The 24,321-nt window shown below is 41.7% G+C and overlaps 1 protein-coding gene and 1 long non-coding RNA gene across 3 annotated transcripts in view; one reads left to right on the plus strand and one right to left on the minus strand.

Annotated features, from left to right (window-relative positions):
• Positions 1-3,598, minus strand: part of SLC16A7 (solute carrier family 16 member 7) — a 205,370-nt gene extending 201,772 nt beyond the window's left edge. For both annotated transcript variants that reach the window (XM_015094773.4, XM_060414099.1), the window contains exon 1: positions 3,411-3,598. The gene's annotated coding sequence lies outside the window, so the exon portion shown is untranslated. The remainder of the gene's footprint in view (positions 1-3,410) is intronic.
• A 2,240-nt stretch (positions 3,599-5,838) lies between these two features.
• On the plus strand, positions 5,839-12,776 carry LOC132659627 (uncharacterized). Its single transcript, XR_009600269.1, has 4 exons — positions 5,839-6,875; positions 7,458-7,535; positions 8,161-8,206; positions 9,658-12,776. It is a non-coding gene; the product is annotated as an uncharacterized LOC132659627 (long non-coding RNA).
• The last annotated feature ends 11,545 nt before the right edge of the window (positions 12,777-24,321 follow it).

The raw sequence follows: 24,321 nt of genomic DNA on the forward strand, positions 1-24,321 counted from the left end.
AAGTAACAAAGGAATCATAAAAAGATCCTCAACTATCCTGCCCCCAGGGCAGAGTTCCAGGAGGAATTCCCTGCCAGACTGAGAGTTGTAGGCAAGAAAGGATGCTCACTCTTCCTTTGTTTCTCCCTCCCTCCTTGCTTCATTTTTTTCTATAATCAGTTGTTCAGGACTATCACCTGCCAGGCACTGCACGAGGAAGGAAGAACACGATAGACGAAGTCCCTGCCCTCAATCAGCTTCATGCAGCAGAAGCCATACTACTCAGTGGTTAAAGTCAGACAGCCTACCTGGGGGCACACCCCCCACTCAGCCGCTTGCTAGCTGTGCACTTTGAGTAAGTTTCTTAACTTTGCACCTCTTCTGTAAATGTGAGTATCGATAGATCCTCCTCTGAGGATTGTTAAAGTGATAAAAGGAGTTAACAGACAGTGCCCAGAACATGGTGAGCATTATAGAGAAAATGTTATAGTGACTATACTCTTGGGCTTCTCAGGGTGAGGGGATTAGACTGTCCAACGTGCAGAAAAAAACTTGCTGCTCAATCCCTTAAAATAAAAAAAGAAAAGAAAGAAATCCATTAGCAAAGACATTCTTCAGGGAAGGGATGTCCTGCCTTCATAACAACAGAAAATCCTGTTACTTGTTTATACGGGGTCAACGGGCAAATGGATGGGGCTGGACACACAGGTTTCTGAAGCAAGGTGCCCTACTCACATGTGCCTCTTAGCACATCTTACATTTCTTAAAACTGCTACATCCTTTCAAATTCCTTGAGAAACATGCTTCTTCCATTGAGAAGGAAACAAGCAGCAAAGAGGACAGAAAGAAGATCAGCCCAGATGACTAGATATTTTTGTTTTTGTTTATTTTTGAAAGCAGAATTCCAACCTTATTTATCTTTGTAACCGCAGTGCAGTGTCTGGAGTGATTTTAGGGTTTCAAAAATAGCTACTTTATTTTTGTCAAAATATATTTTTATATATTTTACTTTTGGCAACACTGGGTCTTTGGTGCTCTCTGTAGTTGCCAGGAGCAGGCTCTACTCTTCAGTGCGGTGTTCAGGCTTCTCATTGCAGTGGGTTCTCTTGTTGAGGAGCAGGGGCTCTAGGTCAAGTGGGCTTCAGTAGTTGCAGCACATGGGCTCAACAGTTGTGGTGCACAGACTCAGTGCCCTGAGGTATACGGATCTTCCAGACCAGGGATCAAATCTGTGTCCCCTATATTGGAAGGTGGATTCTTTATCACTGGACCACCTTGGCTAGTTTATTTTTCAGCTGTTTTCAGTACACTTTATTCCTCACAATAGCACTTCAGGGTAGATACCACTAATTTCATTGTATGAGTAAGAAAAACTAAGGATAAGATTGTTGAATAATTACTTAGTCTTACAAAAGCGAAGAATTGAGCTTGAAATCCAGGTCTAACTCTAAAGTTAATCACCTTTTTCCATGTGAATGTCTCAAAAAAAAAAAGTTTGATAAATGAATACATAATGAAAAGCAATCGCAGGAGACTTCTTTTACTTCTGATCCATGACCCAAGAATATAACTCTCCATAAAGTATATTTCTTAAAGTTTCTTTGCCCTTTTTCCCTTCAGGAGGGCTCAAGGCCAAAAATATCAGCTAAATATTATAAAAGACTAAATGCACGTCTACAAATAAACTGAACATTTATAGCAAGGGGCACTACTTTGTTCCTTCACTTACCATTATTGAAACAGCCAAAGGGGAGGGGAGTACGTAATTGCAAACTGCTGATGTGAATTTTGCAAAAAAAAAACAACAAAAAAAACACCTAATTTCTGACTTTATGAGTTGTTACACAACACACTGAGTTGCCTAAGTAATCTTTCCCTTTTACTGAGATCATTCGGTTGCCGGCTTAGATTGCTTTAAACGCAATGTGCTCAGAAGCAGAGAGTGGGGCTAAGATTGCCTCACCAGGGCCATGAAAGGGTCACCTCATTCAACCCTCATCAGTCTCTGCTGCCAGAACCCAGCTCTAATTTTTCAGCCAAGTTCCCCAAAAATGCACTTAGTACTTGAGATTCCAATGACACAGCACAGTCAAGCCAAGGGTCCGTTGAAAGTCTGCACCCTCCTGAGTTCCCAGTTTGGATTTACCATAACGCACTGGGTGCCAGGAAAGGGCATTTTGTGCTCACTGTTTCCTTCCGCCCACGCTTTTCCGCACCACCCTCATCACTGCTCGTGGTTTTACTCCCCTGCTATGCCCCTTAACAGACCCGAGAAAGAAGATAGGACAGACTAGCTTTACTACTACTACCAGAGGTACTTGTAGAGTAAACCGCACGTTTTCTCTCCTGCGTGTGTTGTGTGTGTAATTTTAACATCCCTGACGTAGATCACAAATTTCCCTCCTCAGCCCTACCAGGAAAGTGGCCTTGGTCACAATCCTCCCCCACCCCGCCCTGCCAAGACCAGTCTGCAATTTCGCGGAAGTTAGGGAGAAAAATGGGGTGGAAACAGTAGCCGCCCAAGCAGCATCCGCCCGAAAGAGGAGGCAGTTCACACGTGAGCCGCCTCACTAGCCTCCTCGCTACCTGGCTGGGCCTGGCACCCCCAGCGTGGCGCCACAGCTCTGCCAGGAAAAACAGCCGGGAGGCGCAGGCCCTCCTCCGCCCGCGTTAAGTAACGTTCCTTTTCTGTCCCCGGGTGTGTCTCTCCCTTACACACCTTTCTTTCCTTCTGCCTCGCCCCCGCCAGGCTACCTGGGACCCAAAACATAAAAAAACTCTTACCCCCACCCCGACCCCGGTATATCGTCCCTTCTTCCCAGCCTCTCTGAGTGCGACCATCTGCTAAAAGAAGAGGCTCCCTATACACGCTCACCCCCACCCCCACTCCCGCCCAATACCCAGCTTCGCAGTCCCGGCCCACCAGGTGTGCTGGCGGGCACGGGGCGAGATGCTGCGGAGAAGCGCCAGGTGGGAACCTGCCAGGGAAACTCAGACGTCCAAGAAAGGGGGCGGGGGCGAGGAGGGCGGGATACGGCGCCGGGCGAGCCTCGGTGCCAGGGCTCCGGGTGCGGGCACTGGAGGCCGGGAGCGCGCGCCGGCGCGGAGCACTCTCCGCGCTGGACCCCTGGGGACTCCCCTCCCCGACGCGCGCGCGCCCGGAACCCGCGCCCGACTGCGCCCCCGCAGGTCCCGCGTTGCAGTGCGCGCGCTTCGGTGACGCGAGCTCTCCGGCGGCCGCTCAGGGGATTTTTGTCTATATAAGGGCTCGCGGGCAAACTTGGCTTTGGCGCGCGTGTCACAGACTGGCCATTAGTTTCACACGCGCGTGCCGTTCCCCGGGCAGCTCGGGTGACACGCGCGCTCGCCTTCCTCTCCGCCAGCGTCCCCTCCTCCTCCTAGTCCTCGTTTCCTCCCGGGGTGTCACTTACTTGACCTGGTCTCCGGCCCTGGGTGGGCGCTGCAGCGGTCCGTCTGCCGCCAGTTCGCCTCGCTATCAAAGGGTGCATGGAATTATTTTTTTATTTATGTCCCTGGACGAGTCCTCGCCCGCCGCCGGAGGTGGAGGAGGAGGCGGCGGGGAGGGGAGGCGCGGCGGCTGAGCACCCTAGTGGATGCCGAGGAGCGCGCGCCGCGACACCGGGGGAGGGACGGGGAGGGCACGGGGAGGAGGAGGGCGAGGGCTCCGTGAGGGGGAGGTGGCCGGGGAGGGCGGCGGCGATCCCCCGGGGCTTTGCGGGAACCCGCGGCCGCGGGTGGGCGCCGGCTGCAGCCCAGTGACTCCAAGCCGACTGAGCATGCTCCAGGCGACTGTCAAAGACACTCGATGGCTCGGAGCGCTGCACTGCAGACTACTTTTGACCCTGAGAGAAAGCCACAAGTCTGGTCGAACAGTTGTTCCACAACGGTTGGGACGTGCTTTACTAGAAGTACTTGGCTCACAACCTAGGAGCCGGTGTGTGGTACCTTTGTGTAGGTACGCTGGGCAGTAGGGCAAGCTATAGGCAGGGAAAGCCGTACGAAAAGAGAACCTGGCCCAAGGCACGGAGACAGAACTCTGAGTCTCCTTGTGAGCTCGCAGTTAAAGTGTTGGGCCATTCTTCAACTGAAGTCTTTGGGGGGGCACAAGAAGAGGGATCACTGCGGTGATGCAGATTCGGTTCATCCACCCACTCACTCACTCTAAGGGAAAAATAAATTTTACCCCGAGGGCGGAGGAGTAGCACAAAAGGACTTGAAAATGTGAAAGAAGTGAGAGAAAGTCATTTGTAAATGATTTCGTCTTAGTTTCTCAAATTATATATATTTATTTATTGGCCACATGGGCTGTGGGGGTCTTAGTTCCTTCATGGACAGAACCACGCCCCCCGTGCAGTGGAAGCAGAAGTCTTAATCACAGGACAGATAGGGAAGTCCTTCAAATTATTTAATTCCTCAAAATAGGACTTAGTTATTTGCTACACACACGCTCTCGCTTACACTCACACTGCTAGGAATAATGGTAAAATCAGTCTTGGTTTGATTTCTTATACCTTTGTTTCCTCCCCCTGTCTAGACATGTTTTGGGGGAAGTTGGAAAAAAGAAGTGCTGGAAATGAACATTTACATTGGCTTCCTCTAATATTTTTAAGGTTGAAGTATTACTTAAAGAAAAAGAATCTGGAAGGATAATCAGGGTCTTGGATTTGAGAAATCATTTTCCAGTTTTTCTATCAATTACTGACCCTCCCCCTTTCCTGCTCCCCCCCCAAAATGAAAGATATAAAAATGTTGCATTCATCTTAGGTAAAAAATGTAACTTACTAGAAGCTTTTGTTTGTTCTAGAGTTAAATCATTTCTAAACTGCCAAGATAATTTAATTGAAATAATTGCAGTTTTGAAGCCCAAGGGACAAAGAATCAAAATGATGTTATGGTAATAATTATGATAATTACTTATTTATTAAATGTTTATCACTGTCAGACACTGTTCTAGGTACTTACATGAATTATCCCAATTAATACAATAACACTATTAGATTTGTTGGCTGAAAAAAATACACCACATAGGAGTTGTGAGTTGTTTAATTTGAGGCAAAATGAGGTCTACAGCCTGGAAGCCAGCATTTCAGATAGCTCTGAGAAACAGCCCTCAAGAGCCAGGGTGAAGGTCAGTATTTATGTGACTTTGGTGGAGGTGGGGTTACATGCAAACCAGCACATGTTTTTGCAGAAGGTTGCTGCTAGTCACTGAGGAGTAGAGGTCACCATGAAGGGTTTTAATTCTTTTCTAGATATGAGAAGATGTCAGAATCAGACTTGTAAAACCTTCTCCTGAAAAATATCTAACTATCTAAAGGCCTTTTCTGCCAGTTTTTTCCAGAGCACAGAGCGTCTCATTCCTGATCTCCACTCCGAACTCCTTTAAGGGGGTGTTGAAGGTCAGCAGCTGCAGCACCTCATGATTTAATCCTGTAGCAATAGATGGCAAGTGCCAATTTGTAGCTGGCAGATTATTCACATTTTACAAGTGGAAACTAAGTAGTTGGCTAAATTCACATTTCCTTGCTTCTACCGCAGCTAGTCTGTAGGCTGGAATTTTACTTTCTGCTAATAGTTTATTACTATTACAAAATAGTAACAAAATCAACTTTTTATTGCTATTGGAAGATTTAGGTGAGATGATATATGTGAAGTTGATGGAAGATAATATAAGATGAGTTAATAACGTTATTGCTGCTGCTGCTGCTAAGTCACTTCAGTCCTGTCCGACTCTGTGCGACCCCATAGACGGCAGCCCACCAGGCTCCCCCTTCCCTGGGATTCTCTAGGCAAGAATACTGGAATGGGTTGTCATTTCCTTCTCCAATGCATGAAAGTGAAAAGTCAAAGTGAAGTTGCTCAGTTGTGTCCGACTCTTCGCGACCCCATGGACTGCAGCCTACCAGGCTCCTCCGTCCATGGGATTTTCCAGGCAAGAGTACTGGAGTGGGGTGCCATTGCCTTCTCCAAATAACGTTATTAGTAACATCAAAAAGTGGGGAAGACAGTATTGCTCACAGAAGGGTAGTTTAGAAACTAAATAACTATGGCAGAAATTCAAGAAAGAACTTTAATTTCAAACAAACAAAAATCTGCAAACTGACACTTGGATAAGATATAATAGACATTAGATAATGATGGAATGTACACGTCATTTTCACAAGGAAGAATGTTAAATTTTAAAAAGAAACATTAAGATACATACTTCAAGGTCATTTTCTTGAGTGTTCACTACTGACATTTTTCTAGTTCATTCATGGTTTTTATTTTACTTCAAAGAAGAGAAGGAAAAAGAAAGATCCTATTCACCCTTTTCCTTCTCTCTGATTTTTCTTTTATTGTCCTATATTTCTTTTTCACCCTGTACTTTTCATGGCCTCATATTCTTGGCCTATTTAACCCATTTACAAACTCTTAACCATCATTACTCAAAGCACTGTATCAAAACTGTAGCAAATTTTCTTTTTAAGTCTTGTTTTTCCAACAATTAAAACCCTGGATCCAATTTATCTAATGCCCCAGTGTTAGTATGTGGGTGTTCATTTCTAAATTGCCTTGTTGCTATGGCTAGGCCTGCTATGTAAATATTTGGTTGGCTTAGAGAGGAATCTGTGAAGAGTATTGCTGCTGCTGCTGCTAAGTCGCTTCAGTCGTGTCCGACTCTGTGTGACCCTATAGATGGCAGCCCACCAGGCTCCCCCGTCCCTGGGATTCTCCAGGCAAGAACACTGGAGTGGGTTGCCATTTCCTTCTCCAATGCTTGAAAGTGAAAAGTGAAAGTGAAGTCACTGAGTCGTGTCCAACTCTCAGCGACCCCATGGACTGCAGCACACCAGGCTCCTCCGTCCATGAGATTTTCCAGGCAAGAGTATTAGGTAGGAATAAATCCAGTCAATTTCTCCTATGACTTGCAATCTCAATATTCTTCAGAAATTAAGAAAAAAATACAACTTAGGGGGAAATCAAATCTTATGATCAGAACTTGAAATATTTTTGGTAAAATTTGTGCGTTGATTTCTATTCGTAGGTGAAATAACAATAGGAGAAACAAGGGATAGCGATAGACTAAATATTCCTAGAACAAATAAACATATACACAACATGCAAACTAATAAAGCCCAAACTTATATTACACACCCACAACCTCATATTCCAGATTCTATGCCCCTTCATTCCTCAGTCATGCTGTTGTCTTCTCCAATTTTTCTGTCTTTTCTCATTCCCTACCCTCTTTCCTGTATCAAACTTGTCTAAGTCCTTTTTTTTTTTTCCCCCTTCAAGGCCCAGCATGTAAGTCATCACCTGTAGCATTTCAAGGATTCTTCTGCTAAAAATGAATTCCCATCTTCCTCTGTGCTCTTTCCCATGGAACATGGCATATGCCTCTATTTGGGACAGTTTTTTTCTGCTACACAGTTGGCCATATTGTAATTTTTTTCTGTCTACCTGTCTTTTAGGCTGCTGGAGAGTAGCGATGACGTTTAATTCCTCTCTGTAATCTTTTAACATCCAGCACAAATTCCTGCAGATAGAAGGTAATCAACAATGTTCGCCCAATGGAGGAAAAGGATGATAGTGTGACTGTTTTTGGAACAGACATGTGCTAGAGGCTCCTGGCACTAATCGTATCCATGATCTGCATGTTACTACATAACCTGGTTTCTCTTACAGTTCTATTGGGATTAGATCTAACAGAGTATGAATGAAAGCAGCTTACATAATTTCTGGCTAAAGAGTATTAAGAACCAGTAATTCTCCTTCATCCCTGCCTTTCTCTGCTCAAATAGCCTCATGTTTCAGATAGACATGTTTCACTACAACATGGAGTCACTAACGATAAAGAAAGGCTGCTTGACTTGCACTGGACTCTGTGTGAACAAGAAACTGTTGTTGTGTTCAGCCATTGAGATTTCAGGACTTGTCATGAGAACAGAGTCAAGCCTATTCTGACCAATGGAAGATATTATTTAATAAGATTATAAATCATAAGGCATAATGACCCAATGAAACACTGAGCTTACAAGAATGCTCTAATGTGTTCTTAAGTCAAGGCTCTCTCTCTTTCTTTTTCTATGTGTGTGTGTGTGTGTGTGTGTGTGTGTGTGTATATATATATACATATATATATATAATCACAATCTCATCTTGATTCCAAACTAGATATACAACAGCCTTTTCTTGACAAGACTCTGTGACACCAAAACAGGTATGTGTGTATGTGTGTTTACTACACACAATAGAGTGGTTTTAACTAAAGACAGAAGACTAAATGTCCCAGTATTCCCCTCAGCCTAAGCGAAAGTGAACATGTACCTGCCATCCAGTGGCAGCCTACTGTGACAGAGACTGTAGCTGGCGAGCAGCTGTGAATATGATTGCTCTGACCTGGTTTCATACAATGTACAAAATATGAAAGACCTCACTCCACTGCTTGTAGATTTGTATCTTGAGTGCCTCTATATAGGCTACTTTGGAAATCTCTTCTATGGAAGCTTCGTAGAATTGTGGAGAAAGCAAACCTAGTCTCAGTTTACAAAGAATAAAAAAGGAAAAACAATAATATTGGACATGGTTGTATGGGGTGCCTTTCAATAACTGTACAGGAGCCCAGAGAGGTCTTTTGTCAAAAGAAACAACTCTTGAGGTTCCAAAAATCTCTCAGTGGATCCTGCATCTAAAGTCCTGTGCATTGGCCTTTTTTCCGTAATTTTACAATTCATTTAATGTTATGTATAAAGTAATTTTAGTGGATTCTAAGTATAAGCTTAATTATAGATGTCTTCATATGAATATGTTAATTATTCTGAAAGCATATAAAATTTAAAACTTGGATTAAAATTTTTTGTAATAGAAACTTTCCTGGCAAGAATTTTGTCAATAATGCTTTATAAGCATTTCATATTTAATGCACTTTATTAAATGAATGAATGATGATTGACTGCACATGGAACTAAGGAAGCTAGGTTTCTGTGCCTTTTCCTGTACTTGTGGTTTTGGTGGGGTGGGGGGGGGGGGGGGGGGCAGCTGGGGCTGTTGTGAATTTAACCTGAGCTGCACTTTTTAGAACTCTGTGGTACTTTCAAGCACTTTGAGGGCGCAAAGATCCACAGATATTATACATACTCTACATACTCTTAGAAGAGGAAGAACAGATTTGTATATGGCGAGGATTTTTTTTTCCCCCTAACTAAACTTAACTGTTTACTTTAAATATTTTGGAGAGTAGGTTTGGTCAAGATGCATGAGAATGCAAGCTTAAAGTTGCCTGCTTAGCTTTGTGTAACTTGCTTTGTGCCTGGACTGTCCTTGAAGGGTTAGTCATTGTTTGCATTTACATAATGCCTCATAGGTCACAAGACAGCTTCAGGCTAAAATACTCTCAGCTACTTGCTTCTCAGTAATCTAGATTTTCAACTGGCCTTACTTTGTTTTATTTGCCTAAAGTGAGAGACATTTTGCCTTTTTTTTTTTTTTTTGCCATTTTGCTGATGTTCACTCACTCAGTCATGTCCAATTCTTTGCAACCCCATGGACTGCTTCCCAGTCCTTCACCATCTCCCAGAGCTTGCTCAAATTCATGTCCATTGAGTCAGTGATGCCATCCAACCATCCCATCCTCTGTCTTCCCCTTCTCCTCTTGCCTTGTATCTTTCCCAGCATCAGAGTCTTTTCAAATGAGTCGGTTCTTCACATCAGGTGGCCAAAGTATTGGAGCTTCAGCTTCTGCATCAGTCCTTCCAATGAATATCCAGGAAGATTTCCTTGAGGATTGATTGGTTTGATCTCCTTGCAGTCCAAGGGGCTCTCAAGAGTCTTCTCCAAGACCACAATTCAAAAGTATGGATTCTTCAGCGCTCTGCCTTCTTTATGGTCCAACTCTCACATCCTTACATGATTACTGGAAAAACCACAGCTTTGACGCTATGGACCTTTCTTGGCAAAGTAATGTTTGTGCTTTTTTTAATATGCTATCTAGGTTTGTCATAGCTTTTCTTCCAAGGAGCAAGTGTCTTTTAATTTCATGGCTGCACTCACCATCTGCAGTGATTTTAGAGCACAAGAAAATCAAATCTGTCACTGTTTCCATTGTTTCCCCATCTTTATGCCATGAAGTGATGGGACAGGATGTCATGATCTTCGTTTTTTTTAAGTTGAGTTTTAAGCCAGATTTTTCATTCTCCAGTTTCACATTCATCAAGAGACTCTTTAGTTCCTCTTTGCTTTCTGCCATAGCGATGGTGTCATCTGCATATCTGAGGTTACTGATATTTTTCCAGCAATCTTGATCCAGCTCGGCATTTTGCATGATGTACTCTGCATGTAAGTTACATGAGCAGGGTGTCAATACACAGCCTTGACTCACTCCTTTCCCAATTTTGAACCAATCTGTTGTTGTTCCATGTTCAGTCTAACTGTTGCTTCTTGACCTACATACATGTTTGCCTCTCAGGGGCTCTTTTTCTGATTTCCATCTTCCAGGCATTGATCCAAACTACATTATTTGTTTTGTGCTGTTTTGTTACATAATTCTAATGATTTTTAATGTTGGCTTATTTTTTTCCCTCGGAGTTATTGATGGTGATCTTGAATTATCATTTATAAATTCTTCCCAGGAAATACTCTGTGTGAGATTTGTTATATGAAATGTGATGTAGGTTTAAATTCAGCCTGTGGTTTGTGCTTGAGTCTAGCAATATAGGTGGTCACCTGAAGATTATTGATTTTGTATTTTTTTCCTTGGTTTATCAGAATTTCATTTCTGAATGCAGGTCTTCAGTCATGGAATTCCGTCTTCATGAGTTTTATTCATTGGACATATTTATTAAACAACTATTACTTGATAGGCACTATAATAAGCTGTTTGGATGTAAGTAGTGGTTCTCCCAAGCAGACAGACTTATGATCCTAATGTTATGATTACACCCACCCCATAACTGTGTATGCATGTATCAGAGTGTAAATACTGGGGTATTAGTTTATAAGTTTTTCAGTCTGAACTGGAATAGACTATCCCAGTTATTGAGTTGAAGGGTTATCCAGAGCTTCAGAAACATGTTTCAAAAAAGACATGTAGAGTTTTTTTCCTCAGAAGCCTTTATAAAGGAGAATGAGCTTTATTTCATGATGCCAAAGATGTCAAGCAACAATTGTGGATATGTTTGTCAATATACCAGGTTTATTCTATTTTAAATAAAATTTATTGATATATAACTTACATTAATGCATGCATTTCAAGTGGACAGTTTGGTGAATTTTGACAAATTTATATGCCCATTTATTTACCGCTCTAATCAAGAGATAAAGCATTTCCATCATCCCAAAAACTTTCTTCATGCTATTTTTATTTAATCCTTTCTGAAGCCCAGGCCATTGCTAATCTGGTTTTTATCATCATAGACCAGTTGCTTTTTCATATTCCAAAATGGTATATAAACAGAATGACATTATATGTAGTCTTTTTTGTTTGTCTTCTTTTATTCTTCATTTTTCTTTAATTCATCCATGTAGTAGTGTGTAAGCATCAGTAGTTTTTCCTTTCCTTATTAGATAGTATTCTATTGAGTGGAAATGTCACAATTTTTTTAATCAATTCATATATTTAAAGATATTTGGATTAATTTTTGAATTATTTTATTATTTACTTTTGTCAATCTTTAAATACAAATATTTTTGTGGACACATGTTATATAAAGTTTGATTTTTAATATATAAAATTTAAAATGTGTTAAATAAAACAATTAGTGTTAGTTGCTCAGTTGTGCCCACCACAACTGAATTATCATTTATAAATTCTTCCCAGGAAATACTGTCTGTGAGATTTGTTATATGAAATGTGATGTAGCTTTAAATTCAGCCTGTGGTTTGTGTTCTGTATATAGCCCACCAGGCTCCTCTGTCTGGAATTCTCCAGGCAAGAATATTGGAGTGGGTAGCCATTCCCTTCTCCAGGGGTTTTCCCAACCCAGGGATGGAACCCAGGTCTCCTGCATTGCAAGCAGACTCTTTACTATCTGAGCCACCAAATTAAAATGTGTTAAAAAATCAGTGCAGTTCAGTTACTAGGCATCTGAATAATTGGATATAGGTCAAGTCAGGCACTTTACTAATGCACTATTTTGGCAGAGACACTACATTTGCCACAGACTTTAAATTTTACTTTCTTCATAAGTAATAAAAACTTGATTTGATTATTATTAAGACGAGTCAAACAGGAGATATAATAAACGGAAATGATTTCTCAATTTTAAAGCTTAACAGAAATGAAAGATGGTGTTATATGTAAAATATGTACATATTTAGGAAATATTATTTCAGAAACTAAGTTGCATAATTAAGTAAAGCAAACTGACGTTAACTTTGAATAGGAAAGGAAAATGTAATATTACTTAAGAGTTGATATTTTCATTATGCTAAGTGAAATAAGTCAAAGAAAGGCAAATACTGTATGATATCACTTACATGTGAAATCTAAAAAATACAAAAAAACTAGTGAATAAAAAATAAAGTGGTGTTTGTTTCATGCTCAGTAAAGTCACACAGAAGTCACGAAAAAATTTAAAAATAAAAATAAATAAAAAATAAGCAGACTCACAGATATAGAGAATAAACTAGTGGTTACCAGTGGGGAGAAGGAAGAAGGAAGGGGCAATATATGGATAGAGAGAAAGAAATGTTACTATGAGATTGTATGAAATCATGTGTGTTAAAAATTTGAACATTATAAAGCACTATAGAATTTAAAGAATCATTCAATAAAAATTAATTCAAATATTTGATATTTATGTTTGTCTCTTTAATTTTTAAAGAACAAATTAGACAGTTGCAAAACTGAGAAATACTTTTATGTAGAAAATTAATCACTTCACTGGCATCTTACTTTAAATAAATTTCTATTTAGCTAAGATTAACTGCAAGAAGTATCATTTATCAGGTGGGAGCTATCAATACAGATCCCCTTGTAGAGTAGAGCATGAAAAGATACTCTCTTCCTCTGTCATTCAACCAGATTAAAACTTCTATCTCATAACTGCTTTAGACAGATTCATACATTTTTTTCACTCCAGGTACGGGATTTTATTAAAGGACACTTACTCCTTGGAAGGAAAGTTTGAACAACCTAGATAGCATATTCAAAAGCAGAGACATTACTTGGCCAACAAAGGTCCATCTAGTCAAGGCTATGGTTTTTCCAGTAGTCATGTATGGATGTAAGAGTTGGACTGTGAAGAAAGCTGAGTGCTGAGGAATTGATGCTTTTGAACTGCGGTGTTGGAGAAGACTCTTGAGAGTCCCTTGGACTGCAAGGAGATCCACCCAGTCCATTCTAAAGGAAATCAGCCCTGGGTGTTCTTTGGAAGGAGTGATGCTAAAGCTGAAACTCCAGTCCTTTGGCCACCTCATGCGAAGAGTTGACTCACTGGAAAGGACTCTGATGCTGGGAGGAATTGGGGGCAGGAGGAGAAGGGGATGACAGAGGCTGAGATGGCTGGATGGCATCACCAACTCGATGAATGTGAGTTTGAGTGAACTCCAGGAGTTGGTGATGGACAGGGAGGCCTGGCATGCTGCGATTCATGGGGTCACAAGGAGTTGGACATGACTGAGTGACTGAACTGAACTGAACTGATGGGATTTTAAAAAACTATCCCTCTTTTTATTTGAGAGCTTTTTCTCCCTTCCTTTCTGCGCCAGTTACTATTTTTGTGTGAAATTTTTAAATTGCGTTATGAACCAACAACAGTTTTACTACGCTCATGTATTCTGTTTGCAGAACATGCATGGCTTGCCTCTACTCCACGTTTGTGGCTTCAGCCGGAAAGACTAGAACACAGGCCCCTAATCTGTTAATGTGCATCTTCAACGAAACGTGTCAGTTTCTGGGTTGGAATGACTCAAGGACTGTGTTCTCAAAGGTCTCCTTATTGAAACACTAAGATATGGTTTCTCTTTATGGTTTGGAATTCTTACGGTATGATGACTGTGCTCTTAAAGACAGCCTAGTGAGAACTAGCCTCCCAAGGCCCAGGTAGGGTTTCACGTGAACTCAAAAGTTCCTTAGCGTCTCTTCCATTCTGTCCTACTGGTAAGTTGTTGAGGTCCTTTAATCGACCAGAACCTGGTGGTCCGGAGTCAATGATAAGAAAGTAAAGCAGACAGAAAGAGGCTGATATTCCTTGGTTTATGCAGAAAACCAATAAAGTCCCTGACACAGGGCTTGCTCTGTTCACGAAGGCCTCAGGCACACTCTCAAGGCGGGTGAAGCTGCAGAGCGCCTTCTCGAGAGGGTCTTAGAAGCCTGGGCAGGAAAGTGAATCCAGAGGGCCTCTGCACTCCAGAGAATTAGCCTGAAAGAGAGAGAGAGAGAGAAAGAAAGCAAGACACAGGGACCAAAGCTCTGATGGAGCAGAGGTGTTTTAATCAACATAGTGTGGGCATATATACTGTCTTAAGTGAAAGTGAAGTCGCTCAGTCCTGTCCAACTCTTTGCGACCCCGTGGACTGTAGCCCACCAGGCTCCTCCATCCATGGGATTCTCCAGGCAAGAATAGTGGAGTGGGTTGCCATAAAGATTAAAATTCCAGACTTACAAAACATCAGTTCAGTTCAGTTCAGTCGCTCAGTCGTGTCTGACTCTGTGCGACCCCATGAATCCCTGCACACCAGGCCTCCCTGTCCATCACCAACTCCCGGAGTTCACTCAGACTCACGTCCATCGAGTCAGTGATGCCATCCAGCCATCTCATCCTCTGTCGTCCCCTTCTCCTCCTGCCCCCAATCCCTCCCAGCATTAAAGTCTTTTCCAATGAGTCAACTCTTTGCATAAGGTGCCCAAAGTACTGGAGTTTCAGCTTTAGCGTCATTCCTTCCAAAGAAATCCCAGGGTTGATCTCCTTCAGAATGGACTGGTTACAAAACATAGGCTATCCATATTAAAGAGAGAAAGAGTTGTTAACAATCACTTTTACCGTATGGTTCACAAGAAGGAAGAGGGTACTTATCACTGTATTGAAAAACTAAAGAAGAAAATGCCTGGATCCCTCAGCCCAGGGAGAGGCTTGCCTCTCCTCTTAATTCCTGAATGATTCCTGAATAATTCTCCTCTTAATTCCAGGAATTAATAAGGAACAGAGGATTCCTGACAGATCCAAAACAGCGCACAGGAAGCCTCCTGTTAAATGCTTCCTGACAGTAACTAGCAAGTCATAAGTCAATATTAGCTTTCTATTGCTGCTGTAATAGATCATCACAAATTTAGTGGCCTAAAACAACACAACTTTATGAACTCACAATTGTATAAGTTCAGAAGACTGAGTTACTTTGACTAGTTCCTCTGCTCAGGGTCTCACAATCTGGGGGAAAACTTTATTTCCAAGCTCACCCAGGCTGATTGCAAAATTCAGATACTTGCAGTTGCAGGACTGAGGTCCCATTTCCATGGTGGCTTCTGAAGGTCACCTCTATTCCTCATCACATTGTTCTTTCATCTTCAAAAGGCAACGGTTTCTGGAGTCTTTCTTATGTGTTTTAATCTCTCTGACTTCCTCTTTACCGCATCTCTTCTCCTGCACCAGCTGGAAAAAGTTCTCTGCTTTTAAGGATGCATGTGATTAGGTTGGGCCACCTTGGATAATCTCCATATTTTAGGGCCCATCACCTTATTTACATCTGCAAATCCTTCTGCCCTGTAAACAACATATATTCACAGGCTCTAGGGTAGAGTGTGAATATCTTTGGGAAGGCATTTTGGCTACCACAAAAGAAAAGAGGAATTAGACTTCACCTTCAGAGGCAGACACGACTCTCAAAGAGTTGGACACGACTGAACAACTTCACTTTTTCAGAGGCGGAATAACAAAGATACATTTTTAGAAATCATGTAGGGTGGAAGATGTTGCAGCCATTTTTGGAAAATGCAAGTTCCTACACTTTCCTCCTTAGCTCTTTTTCTGTATCACTTTCTCCAACTGGAAACAAGTGGAAGAATCTAGTAGAAAATTACAAAGCAGTAAATTGATGGACTGACAGTTTTCCTTAGGAGAATCAAGTCTGATATAGAAAGAAAGAGCTAGGTGGTCTGTTGTTTGTTTCTTTTTCTTTTCTTTTTTTTGTTGTTCTGCCTCCTGCCTTTGAAAATTAAATTCCATGTGGTAGTCACAGTTGTGTTTCTTAGATCCCAGATGCAGCTCAGATGTGGAGAGTGTGGTTAGCAGGAAGCATCCAAATGTCAGCAGCTTCAAGTTCTGCCTTGGCTGCAGGAAATCACATTGTCCAATGTTTCCTCCTGTTTTGGGTAGCCTACATCTAGTGATGGAGTGTAGCAGATGTAATAAAACCCAGTTATTTTGATTCCTCTTCTGCTCAGTCATGCTAATTGCCCTTTCCCTTCTTACGTGTTGATTCCTAGTAAATATGTTACACCCTGAACTTCTCAGAATCTACTTGTAGGTAATCCAACCTTTGAAAGTGGGAACCGAGGAGCATCTAACAAAACAGGTTTAACTATAGACTTTTAGAGCTGCATTATTCATCACCTGGCTGGCAGTGAGGACCCCCAACACTGACAAGCTTCTGGAACAGTGTGGTGGTCTATTTATTAAAACTTTTCAGTGGTGTTCAGAGGCATACCAACAGAAGGTATGTACTAGTGAAAACAAAGTATCAACCTATTTAGATGTATGAAATAAATAGTATCTTAAGGATTATAGGACTATACCCCAAAGCAGCTATAAGACTTGGCCAGGGAGCTGGGAGAGTACTGTGTGACTGGATCCTAAGGATTCTTAATCAAGGGGGTCAAAACTTAAAATTATATAGGAAAGAGTTGATTAACTTGGTGATGCTTTACTTCTGATATAGGATTTAACACACTAGCAACTAAGCACAGAAGATGGTGGGAGCCCTCTACCAGAAGAGCTCCTAGAAAAACATGGAAAAAGCAATAACCCACAAATGAATGTGTTAGGTTCTCCAGAGAAGCAGTATGAGTTTTATAGATATAGATAGATATGGTTTTAAGAAATCTATTGATTTAATTGTTTGCCCTTTAAAAAACACTTTCATAGCAACATCTAGACTGGTGTTTGATCAAGCAATTGGCTACCATAGCCCAGCCAAGTTGACACATAGAATTAACCATCACAGGATGAAACTGGAGCCGATTATACAGAGTGAAGTAAGCCAGAAAGAAAAACACCGATAGAGTATACTAACACATATATATGGAATTTAGAAAGATGGCAATGATGACCCTGTATGCAAGACAGCAAAAAAGACACAGATGTGTATAGCGGACTTTTGGACCCAGAGGGAGAGGGAGAAGGTGGGATGATTTGGGAGAATGGCATTGAAACATGTATACTATCATGTAAGAATCGAATCGCCAGTCTATGTCCGATGCAGGATACAGCATGCTTGGGGCTGGTGCACGGGGATGACCCAGAGAGATGTGATGGGGAGGGAGAAGGGAGGGGGGTTCATGCTTGGGATCGCATGTACACCCGTGGTGGATTCATGTCAACGTATGGCAAAATCAATACAGTATTGTAAAGTAAAATAAAGTAAAAATAAAAAAATAAAAATTAAAAAAAAAAAGAATTAACCATCACAATGAGCAACCAGGAAATGCAAGAATTTCCATGGCAGATGGTGAAGGAAATCACTGAAAGTTCAGGAAAGTGACTATGCAGGAATGTAGGTGTTATGCACAATAAAAAAGACTCACCAGTTATTCTATTCTATAGGGAGGCCCATACAGCACAGTATTTAACAAGGCCATAGGGAATGTCCTGGTGCAAGAGACACCAGCATCAGTAGACAGTTCAGCGGTAGCTCTCCTCTGAGAGTTCTCCTCCGTAGTTCAGGCAAGGCTGTTACATAACTTGGCTCACTGATAACAGTGTGGCTGCTAAGACCTCAAAACAATGTAATTCAAGATAGCAGTGCTTAACTACCAAAAATCAAGATACAGAGACAGTTGGAATGACTAATAAGCCGGGTCTAGCATCCTAGTGGGTGGCTTATCCAAGGAAAGCTATTAAGATGACTCATAGAACAGGAAATACGAAAAGGCATAACAGATGGACAGCTGACAAGGGCACTGCTCATCTGAACCAGCAGAAAAAAAATCAAAGCTGGATCACTTGGTGGGGAGGTAGAGGGAAGATACCCTATTAAAAACACCGCAAGTCTATAACACCACCCTATTTCCAGACCTGAGCCAGTTTTTAAAACTGCGACAGTCTGACTCAGAGGTGGCTGGTTCCTGAGAGAAATAACCCTGCAACAATATGACAATATATTTGATTGATTCCCCAGGTCTCTCCCCAAAGGAATCTCCAGCTATTTCAAGGGGAAGGGGGAAACCTAGATATTATGCAGGCTGAAGGACAGAGTGAATGAGTGGACATTGGCAGCTAAAGACACAGGGTATCACCATGCCCCTTGCTGGAGTTTGGACACATGGTCTCCAGATAATAAATGGAGTTTTGCCAAGATCCAACTTACAGTGAGTTCACTGAGGTAACGGACCCATTCAGTCATCATTTCTGATCCAGGATTTTAACAGTGGACAGTTGGAGCATCTCCCACGTGGGATCCTTGGTCTTTGAGGTAAAGAGAAGACTGTGGCTGAATATCAGTTGTGGCTCCAAGCACAACTGCCATGAAAGGGGCTGTCATTTGCCTCACTGACCTCCCACTTCTAAGAGATGCCTCAGGGGAGAGACCCACCAGAATCCTGCTCTACTAGGAGCTGCTACTTGAGCATGTAGGAGAAGTAGGTGCCCGTGGTACAAAGGGGAAACTGTGAAGGTATGCCACCCACATGCCCTTCAAAGACAGACTTGCTATGGGATGCCATCACCAGATGGCCTTCCAGTTTCAGTTCCTTCAAAGTCTGTGCCAGCTGCAGCAAACTGCCTCACCTGTGCCTAGACACTGAGAAGTCAGGGGTGGAAAGACCTGGCCAACTGGGCCCACCACTGGATGTGTTTGGCAACCAGGGGTTGATGGACCTACCCATTTACTGTCACAATTGGTTAAGGAAGAATCAAAAGTGTCCCTGGGGATCATCAGAGTTCTTTCTGAAGCTCCACGCTAAATTGGCCAAGGGTTCATTGGGTCCATTACAGTTGGATTTCTTGCTACTTTAGTTTGCTTATTCCCTCTCCCCTTTTCTAATAAACACCTTACTCACCAACAGCAGTGGTTGTATTTGCTTCTGGAGCACCTACCCAATGGTACACCAGCTTTTAAAAGCAAACTGGGCACAATTGCCTTTTGTCTCCACCTTTAGGATCCACATTCAAGACACAAAACTGTGTGAAGTTCCTGCATATAAACAATACACAGTCTCATATATACAGTCTCATAGTTACACTACTATGTGCAAAATGGCTATCTAGTGTGAACCTACTGTATAGTAAAAGGAGCTCAGGTTGGTGCTTTGTGGTGACCTAGATGAGTAGAATGGGAGGCGGGAGGCAGGTCCAAGAGGGAGGGGATATATGTGTACTTATAGCTCACTCACTTTATTGTATAGCAGAAGCTAACACGTTATAAAGCAACGGTATTGTTGTAGTTTTTCAGTCACTGCTGCTGCTGCTGCTAAGTCGCTTCAGTCGTGTCCGACTCTCACTAAGTCGTGTCCGACTCTCACTAAGTCGTGTCCAACTCTTTTGAGACCCTATGGACTGTAGCGCTTCGGGCTCCTCTGTCCAGGGGATTCTCCAGGCAAGAATACTATAGTGGCTGCCATTTCCTTCTCTAGGGGATCTTACCAATCCAGGGATCAAATCCTCATCTCCTGCACTGGCAGGCAGATTCTTTACTTCTGAGCCACCAGGGAAGCTCAAAAGCAGCTACACCGCAATTTAAAAATATATATTTGAAAAAAAAAAAGAATACACAAACTCCACAAGCCATCAATTGAAAAGTCAAGTTAATATATAATTTCCCATCCCTTTCTCCTTTTTAAACTCTGGTCCTCTCTTAATCCACAGGCTATAATTTTAAATTGTTGTGAATTAAATCACTCACTTTAAAAAAAAAATTCTTTAAGCATGCTCATCTTTCTAAGTGAATCATGTTTGTCTAACATTTTTTCTTCAAGTTTAATGAAGTATAATTTACCTCCAGGAAAATTCACCCTTTTTGCCTAAATAGTATTACAAGTTTTGACAAATGCATTTAAGCCTTTAACTCCCACCAGGATCAAGTCATCCATCCATTTCTTCCATTCCTGGTCCTTGGTAACTACTGATTTGGATTTGTTTTATACTTTTTAAAATTGCTTTTTTGTTTTCTATTTTACTCTGCAACTTTTCAAGTATGTTTGGTTGTTCTTTATATTTCCTAATTCTCATAACCTCATTTTGTGCAGCCATTCTTCTCCCAAGTTGTTGGATCATTTTATGATTAATCATTACTCTGAAGTCTTTCTTGGCAGATTGCTTATCTTTACATCACTTAAGCTGTTCTGGGCTTTTATCTTATTTCTTTATCTGAAACATATTCCTTTAGTCTAGATTTCTGTTTGTATTTTTATGTAGGGGAGGGTTAGTTATGTATCCTGACCTTGGAGAAGTGGCCTTCTGTAGGGAAATATCCTGTGCCTCCCAGTAGCACACTCCTCTCGTCATGAAGGGGCAGGGACCAGCTGGACCCAGCGTGGTGGTGGTGGTTTAGTCACTAAGTTCTGTCCAACTCTTGCAACCCCATGTAGCCCTCCATGCTCCTCTGTCCATGGGATTTTCCAGGCAAGAATACTGGAGTGGGTTGCCATTTCTTTCTCCAGGGGACATTTCTGACCCAGGGATAGAACCTGGGTCTCCTGCATTGCAGGCAAATGCTTTACCATCTGAGCCAGCCGGGAAGCCTGGTCCCAAGGTAGGTTCTCACTGGCTTGCTGACTGGTTCCACAAGTTGCAGGAGGGGAGGGTAGGATTCACACTTCTGGTGCCTGCCCCCTGGTGGGTGAGGCTGGTCTAAGAGTCTTGGGCAGGCTTTCTCATGGGAGAGGCTGGCGGTTAAAGCTGGGTCTTATTATATTCTGATGGGCAGGGTCGTATCTATGGGCATGACCAGAGGCAGCTGTGGGCTCTTCAGTTTTCAGGCAGCCAGTCTACTGATGAGTCCCGAGTTCTCTCCTAATTGGTTGTTTGCCTTGAGGCATCCCAGAACTGTATCCTCTCCAGGGCGAGGTTAGGCCTTGTTGCCAAAATAGGGACCTCCAGGAGAGCTCAAGCTGATGAATATTCCCCCAGTACCTCCACCACCATGCCCTCATCCCCACAGTGAGCCACAGCCGTCTGCTGCCCCCCAGGAGATCCTCCAAGACCAGGAGGTAGGTCTGGCCCAGGCTCCTGCGAAGTCACTGCTTTTGCCCTGAGACCTTGTGTGCAGGCTCCAAGAGTGACATCTCTGCTTCCCTCAGCCCTGTGGAGCTTCTGCGCTTAGGACCTGCAGGCCTTCAGAGCAAATGCTCTGGGGGTGGGGGTGGGAGGGCTCCTCCTCCCGCTGTCAGACCCCCATGCTGGGGAGGCTGACCTGGGGCTCAGAACTCTCACTCCTGTGGGAGAGCTTCTGTGATAAAATTGTTCTCCAATGTGTGGGTCAGTCGCCTGGGTGGTGTGGGATTGGAGTATATCACGAATGCACCCCCTCCTGTCTCCTTGGGTTTGTTCCCTATACCTTTAGATATGGAATATCTTTTTTGTAGGTTCCAGTCTTTTGTTATTGATGGTTTTTCAGAATTTGGTTGTGATTTTAGTGAGTTCATCGGAGCAGGTGAGCTCAAGTTCCTTTTACTCAGCTGCCTTGTTGATAAAATCTGCAACCTTTCTTCTTTCTCTTGTCACTTTATCCTCTTCCACCATCATGCCTCAAATTTTAGGCTGATTGCAATTCAGGGACAACAGGGCAAACCCCAAATGGCTTCCTCGCATTTTCTAGAACATCTTATCCTTACCCGAGGGGCATTTCTGCTGCTGCATGACATGATGTGTTAATCCTGCTTCCGTATTACCTAGCTCTGGGGCTTTATCTTCTGCCTTTTGCAATCAGTTAAGCTAGCTCCTTCTTTCTCAGAGTTCATTGCTTTAAGGTTCTCAGAGATTCTCCATTTGAACTGAGTAATCACCTAGAGGCTTCAGGACTCATGAAATCAAATGAGTTTATGTTTCAACTCTACTGGCTCTAAGTATATCACCTACTTTCTTCCTATAAGTTTTAGATTTAAATGGCTTAGTGCTTCATTAAACAGTGAGTCCATTTAACAGGAAAAACCTTTACTACTAGACTTGAACTAAAAATTAAAGGATAAAAGTTTATTTTTATATAATAGAAACTGATCCTAATTCAAGACTTCATCAAGCTATACTTGCATGCTCTTTGAAATGATTGCCCTATCTCTAGTATTACTCCACTCTCAGCATTTTATCCTTTACAAAGGCATCAGTAACATCTTTCTTCCTGTTAAAATCTTCCAATGAAAGTGAAGGATTAGAAATAGGGAGAAACCACCTGTGTGACATTTTAAATAGTATTCAGGTTCACTTAAAGCAATGCCCTTCTTTTCCACCAATATAATACAAAAGCTTTTCTTTTGGGAAGCCCTTTCAGGAAAAGCCCCAGGAAAAAAGTACAGACATTCAATGTCTGCAGTTCCATTATGGCAACAATTTGTAGTGCATATATTTTCCCAGTCGGTCAGAAATAAATATAATAGGAGAGTGTTATTTGGAGATTAGGGAAATCGTATGTTCCTCTACCTTTTCATAGTCGAGAAAAGAAATTCAAGTATGCAGTACTATTTGCCTTATTGAGTCATAATATCCTTCATTAAGTGTTTCCACATAGGAATCCATAGAGGGCAATGTACAAAGTCTGTAATTCAGGGCTGGATGAAAATAATTATCAGCTACTATTTCATAGAAAACATCTGGTTTTCTTGGTGCCATTTAGAACAACAAACAGCTCATAAGCCCATTCATTCTCAGTCCCAGTTGATTTAATTTGAACAATTATGCTTAATATTTGTTTTCATTTTCTAAATTACAAAATAATTAGCCTTAATCTTGAGTTTTGATTTATTATTTCTTTTACAGATGGAAATGCTGCAAGATTCTGGGTAAATTTTCAAACAAAACTTGCCCTGTGTCTTTCCTATCTGATATAATCTTATGAACATAATTTTTATTCTCATAAGAATAAACTACTGGGTAATAGTTGACAGCTGTTCTTGACAAGTTAAAGCTTGAATGCTGACTAATCAGCACACCTGAAAGTAGAAATATTTGGTTGCAATTATATTTTAAGACACTTCTCCTGTGACTTTAAATAGGGGAGGCATCTTCTGTGCCTTTTTTTTACCAGCCAGCTCCATATGTAATCTCAAAAACAGAATTCAATAAAAATCTGCTGAGCTTTTATGTGCAACAAAAATGGAAACAATAGATATTTCATGGTTGCTCACTGTGTATCAAGAACTATGTTAAAATGTTTCTATGCATTATCTATCTAATCTTCATAAACAAAAGAAAGACTTTTCTCAATTTTGCAAGTAAGGAAACTGAAAGGTGTGAATCTTAGGACTGTGCTCAAGTCACACAGCAACTCAGTAATATCCACTCTACTTAAGTCTGTCTGATTCTAGGGTTTATAATATTACCCAGCACACTATATTATACTGTGCTCGTTTAGGCCATAGGTACAAAGATGAATGAAAAGTGGTCCTTACCTCAGAGAATTTAGTAGATAATCTAGTTAGAACATTTATATTAATAGCTATAACTCAAGGTAGAAAGAAACTGCTAGCATAGGAGCCCAGATTAAGCGGTATAGCAATTCAGACTAGAGTGAGTGGAGCAATTTTTTGTGAGTGAAAGAATCAAGAATGGCTTCTTATAGGAGAGAAAAGTAGCAGAGTACAGTGTCCTAATTATAACCATAAACACACTGGATTCACATCTAAACTCTGTTACTTATCAGCTGCATATCTTGAGCATCTCAGGGGCTCGATTTCTTCATCTGCAATATATAGGTGATAACAGTTGCTTTATTGCAAGGTAGAATCATGCCTGGCAAATACCATTTGTCTATTTGCTTAAAAAAACTTTTGAATAGGACCTTTAAAAGCAGGAAGAAAATTGCCTTTTGACATGGAGAAAAGTGAAATGAGGTAGGAATTAGATATATTTTTTTTGTGTGTGTGTGGACTTAGAGTCTTCAAGTCACTATGAAAGTGATTTAAATTTTAAAGATTCTATGACTCAGAAAGGTAATATTTGCAGCTAAATTCATAGCTTGCATATGACAAAACCA

This window comes from Ovis aries, chromosome 3 (assembly GCF_016772045.2).
Source record: "Ovis aries strain OAR_USU_Benz2616 breed Rambouillet chromosome 3, ARS-UI_Ramb_v3.0, whole genome shotgun sequence".
Taxonomy (NCBI): Eukaryota; Metazoa; Chordata; class Mammalia; order Artiodactyla; family Bovidae; genus Ovis; species Ovis aries.